Genomic DNA, 7,536 nt, shown 5'->3' with positions numbered 1-7,536 from the left:
AAGATGGCGCAGATTTCTGGAAAAAAAAAATTTTTTAAGGAGATGTCCCCAGAATGAGACCTTCAAAGTCAGATAAAGCCTGTTTCTGAAAGGCATCGGAAGCGAGGCGAGGAAGCAAAACTTTGGGGACGAGATGCTGTAAGCGCAGCCCTTCATCCTCTTGCATTGGTTTGGGGCTGGGTCTAGGTCACCTTTTGAGCAAGCCTGCGGGCACCCGCAAGAGGCACTGAGCCTTCAGGAACCAGTCGAGATCCAAAGTAGCGCTGCTATTTTCCACCCATTCTCCGAAGCTCCTTGGGAATTTGAACCACTGGTAAAAGGCACCGGAGCCAATGTCCTGTCCCACTGGGCAGGGAGAGGTGGTACATATGGAAGTCCTCAAACATGGCCCATGATTGCCCCCTACATGAAGGGCAATGTGTCCTTGACTGCCATATCAGGGGCTTGGCTAGCTCTGGCCCCATCCCTCCCGAGCCTTGTGAGTAAATAGACCCAAGGCAGGGGGAAGGAGGCGTCCCAGAGATTAGCTCGTATTGCTTTCTTCCTGGAAAAGGCAGCCTGTTCCATCCCCGGGCACTGTCTGGTTGCCAGCAGCTATTTGCACACAAAGCCCACACCGGGTCCCCAGGAGATGGATCTGTCTCCGCTCCCCACTTTGTCCTGAGCCAGCACGGATGTCGTAGGCAGCTCTGCGCTGGCTCTTTCCCCAGCCGGACTCGCTGCCTCGCCTGCTAAGGACCGTGTCTTTGCACCTGTCCTACCTGCTGGTCATCCTGCCTGGGAGCCGAGGGGCGCTGGGCTGAGTTGGGGCAACCTCTGCCCCTACGCTCGATTTGCAAGTGGAGTTTTTTCATTTGATTTTCTTTTTCCTTTGTTGTTCTGACAATCAGGGCTCTCTTGTAACAGAGAATCCAGGACAAGTCAGACTCTCATGATGTTCTTCAGTGTCTGGTCGGAAAGCTGCCGATCAGATACATTTTTTTTTTTATTTTGCTTGTTTTCAGCACATTTGAACAGACAAGAATTGGCCCAATCCCAGAAGGTCCTTAGGTCGCTCTGACAGAAATGGTGCTCTGGTCTGGCATAGATCTGAAAACAGGTGCTCAAGAGGGGACAAGGCTCCACGGGGACCTGGGCTTTGAATCCAGCTTTGAGGCAAGAGCAACTCCTTCAGTGTCATGGCAAGCTTTTAGAGCACCTGAAGGAGAATCCAATTAAGGCGGCGTGTAATTTCCTATTTGCAAGGCTCGTACAGTACGTGAACATGAATTGGAGGAAAGAGATCCGATGGCTGCAGGACAGGGGAAGGTAGGGGAGACATGGATGGGGGTCCTCTGGTTGAAAAGGCAGAGGAGTGAGATCTGGTGCATCTGTAATGCTAGCATCCCTCTCTTGCAAGCCACAGGGTTAGATGGGGAGCCAGTCTTTGCAGATACTTTGCATAGCTGTAGGCAAGGAAGGTGGGCTCAGCGGCTAGAGCAGGGGTTGAGGGTTCACCCGCCCTACCCCACGTGGGGTTAATGAAACGAGGCCCACGAAGTGCTTTGATGCCTTCAGTGGTGGGAGATGAGGGAAGAGCCAAGTACAGCTTGAAGCTGCCCCTGGGGCAAATTCAGGTGCCCTAAACCTGCATCCCCCATTCTGAACACACAGCCCAGGGATGCTGCAGCAGCGGGGAACTCCTGGCCTAGATGGGCACTCGGGTCCCTCCTGACTCCCCGCAGGTCCCCCAGCAGGGGAAGAGGACACAGACCCCTTGCAGCTGGGTGTGAGCAGTTTTGGACCAAGGGAGGTCCCTCGTTCCCCCGGGCAGGGCACAGGGAGGGTAGGATTGCCGGGCTGGGCTGGGCTGGGGCGGTGGGGGATGCTCTTGGAGCCTGAATTCCAGCAAAGGGCTCATGTGGGTTTGCTTCCAAGTGCCTAATTAAATTTTCAGTGGTAACTGCATGGGATCCAACACAAACAGCCTCAGCAGCCAAAGGGAAAACAGAAAAGGGGGAGAGAGAAAACAAACAAGAGAGGCAGAGAGGAAAAAGCCCAGCGGCCCTGGGCTCCCGAGCACTTATTAGCAGCCAGAGAGGAGGAAAAGGAAGTGTCTCATTGTCTCAGACTGTCATCCCTCATTCTGACGAGCACTTAGGATGTCGCGACCCCTTTCAGCAGCTGCATGCAGGCAATCAGCCCCTCGCATCGGTCACTGCTGTTTGCTCGCCACCTCTCCGCGTATTACAGGGATACATTTAAAGAAGGATATTATATAATATAGACGCAGCAGGGTGGGGGCTGCGGGGGTTTCTATCCATGCCGGCCATGCAGCGGCTATGTCAGCGGCTGTCACACCATTGCTTTTTGGAGAAGGCACTGGACAGACTGGGAGCTGTGGTGCAAGGTCACAGCTTAAGTATGCGAGACAGACCAAGGAGCAGGCCTGGGGGGCTCGGGAGATGTGCCGTTGTTGGGACACATGCAATCATCCCTGGCTCTGCCACTGGCTCCCTGCGTGACCCTGGGCACATCTCCTCTCTGCCTTGTACCCCAGCTCCAGCTGCATTCCCAGAGCTGCTCCAGGAGAAAAGGGCTTGTCCCTTCCTCGCCCCAGGTCTCCCTGTGCAACTCTCCCTGCTCCTGATGACCCTGCAGGTGAAGACAACGAGCACCCCTGAACTGCCTGGGGCCGAGGGGCCGTTGGTAGAAGGGGTGAGGAATTGCAAAGGAAACGGGCTTTTCGAAGGCAGATACTAATCCAGCAGAACCAAAACCTGCTCGTGGAAGCAGGTGGTTTGGGGGACACTTCCTGCCGTTCCCGGGGGAGCAGCCCCCAGTCCTTGCACAACCCAGGAGCCCTCTGCTAGGGGGTCCTGCCTCTCCTCCAGCCCCTCCTGTGGATGCAGTGATGCCGCGGGCCTCCGTGGTTATCCGCAAGCTTCCTGCAGCATCGGGTGCTTGGCGGGTGGGAGTCTGGAAGACGTGGAGAAGGGCTAAGAGGAAATGAAGCTCCCAGGGCACTGGGCATATTACAGAAGTCAGACACTAAATGTCAGCTCAGTGTTATTTCTAGCTGCCCGGGTTGCATTTCTGGGGTGGTTACCAGCTGTGCATTTCTACCAGGGTCAAAAGGAAATCAGGACTTCGACACAATTACATTTCTCCTCTGACCCTTGTAGCTTCCCCATCCCCATGTGAAATTTGTGGGGGAAAAGCAGCGGAGGAGAGGGCCGGGCTGGGCAGTTGCAGCTCCTTCTCGCTCCCAAGCCCAGCACCTGCAGAGGTGTCTCTCCAACCCCGGGCAGTGGGGGGAAAGGACGGGGCTGAGGAGCTTCATTCCTTCATGTGGTCCATGCACTGCTCTCAGCTGTCTCTGGGACTCGAGGATGTCAGCAAGCGGGAGGTAATTATTTGAACTTGGTTTAAAAGGAAAAAATATTGTGTCATCTGCTCAGAACGAGCCCGGGAGCAAGCAGAACGGAGCATGTGAAGAGGCCGACAGATGGGGGACTGCGGAAATGACCGAGCGCGAGGGGATGAATGAGCAGTAAAACATGAGAATTTGCAAACTTAAGTGTTTTCGGAGCTGGGCAGACGGAAGATTTCGGCTGTTCCTGCTTCCTGGTGTTTTAGCTTGGGACCTTTCTGCCTGCAATTTATTATCATTTTAAAGAGTGCTCAGCACAGGCGAGAGAGAGCAGATTGACAGCCCCGGAGAACGGGGTCTGTAACACGCTGCCCTACCAGCGTGGTCCTTGTCATTACTGCCTCTCTCTCGTGCTCCAACAACATGCTCATCAGGCTACAGATAATCCACGGAAACCCTGAGACCAAGGGTTCATGTCCAAGAGTGGGAGGGAAGGTTTGGTCTTGGTGGCCCTTTCAAGGCAAACGGTGTGGTCAGGCTTATTGTGGTTCACACATCACAACCCAGGATACCTTTGTCGTGACATGTTTTAGAGGCAAGAAATCATTATTCAGGCTTTTTTTTTTTTTAAATCCCTCCTGTCAGTCTCTGACTTAGCAGTGACATGGGCAGGTTTCTCAGAGGAGGATATTTTCCTGTAACTCGGACTTGGTCTGCAAGAGAAAGTCGCTGTGGTAGGACTTGAACCTGCCTGTAAGCCAATATAGGAACCTGCCTGTAAGACAATATAGGCCAATATAGGTGAATTTTAATTAGTGCACACAAAGTCCTGTATTTTGGTGAAGAGCAGCTTAATTTGGTTGAGTTCAACCTATTCCCAACAGCCATCGGTTCAAGTGCAACACAGACATCAGTGTCCACCTGGCCGTTTGCACCAGTTTAGCTATGTCAGATTAAACGCACACCTTAAGTTACCGCTGTGCAGACAAGCGCTGGAAGAGTCTGGCGTGCAGCCCCTGAACCAGCGCTGGCGATACGCAGGCCGGGCTCTGGAAGTGTTGACACCCCCACAAACGCTGTTCATCACGATGGCCTCATGATCCACTGAGCAAACTCTGCTCCATGCCGCAGCACATCTTGAACAAACACGTAGCTCTTATTTAAGCAAAAAAAGCAAACAAATATTTTAGCGAGGTGGAGAAAGACTGTCCAGCGGCCAGCAGGCAGGTGGTGGCTCGGGAGATGCTGTGCTTTGTGTATGGCCCCTACTCTGCTGATGGTGTTTGCAACGTGAAGTTGTTCGGGAGATGCTGTGCTTTGTGTATGGCCCCTGCTCTGCTGATGGTGTTTGCAACATGAAGTTGGACCGCCAAGCTCTTGTGCTTGGCATGCTCGTGTTAGACATCGGCTGTATGTTAGTGCTTCACCTACCGTGTTTGGTAATAATGGTCGGTTTTGGATGGGAACTCCCCAAAGACGCGTCCCCGCGGGCGCTCTGAAGCTGACGTTTGCAGCGACCGTGGGAAGGTTCGAAACCAGCATCTGCACTGCCCTTGTTCCCCGAAACTCCTTTTCTTTCTGGGAGGAGGTGAGTCTTTCCAGTTACAGCCCCAAATCTCCCAGCCTGAGTGATGATACACCGGTGCACCTCTGCCTCGAGGGAGGACAGATGTGAGAGCCCCACCCAGGATGCCTGTAGTGCTGGGCTTTGCACATGGGGATCAGGATGCAAATCAGCCCCCTCGAGTGAAATGACTCCACGCTCGGTAACAACAGGGCCTTGCTGCCTGGCTCGCCTCCATAGTGACTAATTGCTATTCTTTCCTTTCAAGCTCTTACCATTTTCCCTCCTCCTCCTCTTCCTCCTCACTCCCTTTCAGCTGCTCCCGAGTCGTGATCCAGCTGCTCTGCCTGCCACCCCGTTGTCTTGCTGAGCTTCCAACAAGCAAACCCCAGCTAAGCAGGAGCGGGGTTGTGTGCAAGGAAGGGGATCCCTCCTAGAGACAGGGGGCTGGGAGGGACCTCCAAAGGGTCCGATATAGGTGCCAGAGGCAGGACTGTCACTCTCTGCACCATCCCAGACAACTCATGGTCTAACCTCTGAGCAAAACTATGCCACCAGTCCTGACACAAGACTTAACACCTGAAACTACTACAGCAGGGGAAGCACAGCAGCCAACATCCTGCTGCTGCAAAGGTTAAAATATGCTCAAGAGATGCTGGGAAAGGGGCCACATGCCCTGCTACAGGGGAAGGCAAAGCCTGCACCGTCCGTGCCAATCTGAGCACCTGGGAAAGGACTCTTGTAGGTGAGGGTCGATGGGCAAGCACTCATCTGGAGGGAGAGAGCATGCTTTTGGGACTGCTCCGACACGGGGCCTGGGTTCTGCCCAGTTGGACGTACTCTGCAACCTTCCCTATGCCTCTGTTTCTCCTCCGGCCCTTTATCTGCAGGTTCCCCAGGGCAGGGACTCTCTCTCCAAAGCACGGACCTGCACGGCACCGAGCACAGTGGGTCCTGATGTCAGCTGGTGCCTGTTGACCAGCGGTCCCCAAACTAGGGGTCACGGCTCCAGGTGCGGTGGCAGCCTTTAGAGGCAGGGTCAAGAGCCCAAGAGAAGTTCAGCTGCCAAAGTAGCGCTGCACCCTGAAACAAGGCCAGAAGTCCAGGCAGGAGGGGGGACCCCAGTGGATGAGTTGGGGGGCCCCTGGTCTGGCTACCCCAATGCTCTCAGGGATCTCTCTGGTTTGGGGACCTTACTGGGGACACCGTGGGCCTCACAGCTCCTGGTGACACCAGTTGGGATTGGGGATGTGGACAGGGCACCCTGTGTTTGGGAGCGGCGCGGCACGATTTCCCAGGAAGCCCAAGCCATCTCCATGCCTCTCACTGGTGGGTCCCGGGAGCAGGTCGCGAGGCCTCAGCATCCCCTAGAAGCATCCGCCACGCTCCCGCCGGACACCGCCAACCCCGTCGTGTGCTGCTCAGGGTGGCGGGGTCCTTTCCCCTTCTTTTTCCCAAGCCGAAATGCAAACCCCTGCTCCGGCACCTCTGTTTCCATACCGAGATCCCGGTGATACTGTAAGTTCCATTAATTCCCTTCTATGTATTCATTACACCCTGGTTCGTTACTGCATTATTTAATGGGATTGATGATGTAATTAACCCATAGGCAGGCATTAACCACCAGAACCATCAGGGAGGTTGTGGATCCTTTACTACTATGTGCCTGGTGTTATAAAGCTTCTAATTTTATACCAATTACTCTAGCTGGTTGGGTAGAGCCTCACACTTTAAGCTTACACAGCACAGAGCAGCACAGGGAGCCGAAACCTAGCCGAGGCGGGGGCTGCACCACCCCAGCCTCCACTCCTGTGCTCCGCCATGCAGCGTCCCCGGCATGGGCTCCACTCCTGTTATAACTGGCCTCCCATCTTCGCTGCATCTTTTAACCCTTCTCCTTGCTTCCCTTCATGTGGCGCAGCTGCCTCTTGCAGAATATAAGCTCTTCAGGGGTGACCTTTTAATCAAAACCCCTGCAAATGTCATGCCGCTCTGCGCACGTTGTTATTGGTATTGTCATCAGCAAGCGGCAGGATGAGGCCCAGGGCCAGGGAGGCAGGGGGTGCCGTGTTTGGAGATCAGAGGCCCATCCCATCCCATCCCATCCCGGCTCTGGTCCTTTCAGGCCTTTCGCTGCTGTGAGAGCCCCAGCACGAGCCTGGCCGGAGGCTTTAATAATAGCTTCCCACCGCAGTCCTGTTGAGAGATCCCTTCCTGGTGCCTTATCTGCCCAGGGATATCAGCGGCCAGGATCTTATCAGCTTGTAATTACCAGGCTGAGATTTGCACTAATTGGCTCTCTGGAGTAAAGTTACCTCCAATCTGTGTATTATGGGTGCCCAGCAGGAAATGATTTGGAGCCAAGCAGGTTGTGTGTGATGATCTATCAAGGATTAGCTGCAGCTACCAGCAAGAGAGCAGAGGAAGGGGCCGGCGGGTGAGACGAAGCATGACAGGCAAAGCTGGGGAGCGGGTCCTCTCGCCCCACCTTGGCCCGAACCCCTTGGTGAGCAGACCTGGCTGTGGCTCTTTTCCAGACCACTGGAAGTGTGCATGCAACTGCAGCCCAGCTGCTGCTTTCCTTCCTCCCCGAGGAAGAGCAGAGCAGGCTCGTCCTCCA

Source organism: Alligator sinensis, unplaced genomic scaffold (genome assembly GCF_000455745.1).
Source record: "Alligator sinensis unplaced genomic scaffold, ASM45574v1 scaffold1626_1, whole genome shotgun sequence".
Lineage (NCBI taxonomy): Eukaryota > Metazoa > Chordata > Crocodylia > Alligatoridae > Alligator > Alligator sinensis.
Note: the sequence above shows the minus strand (reverse complement) of the source record.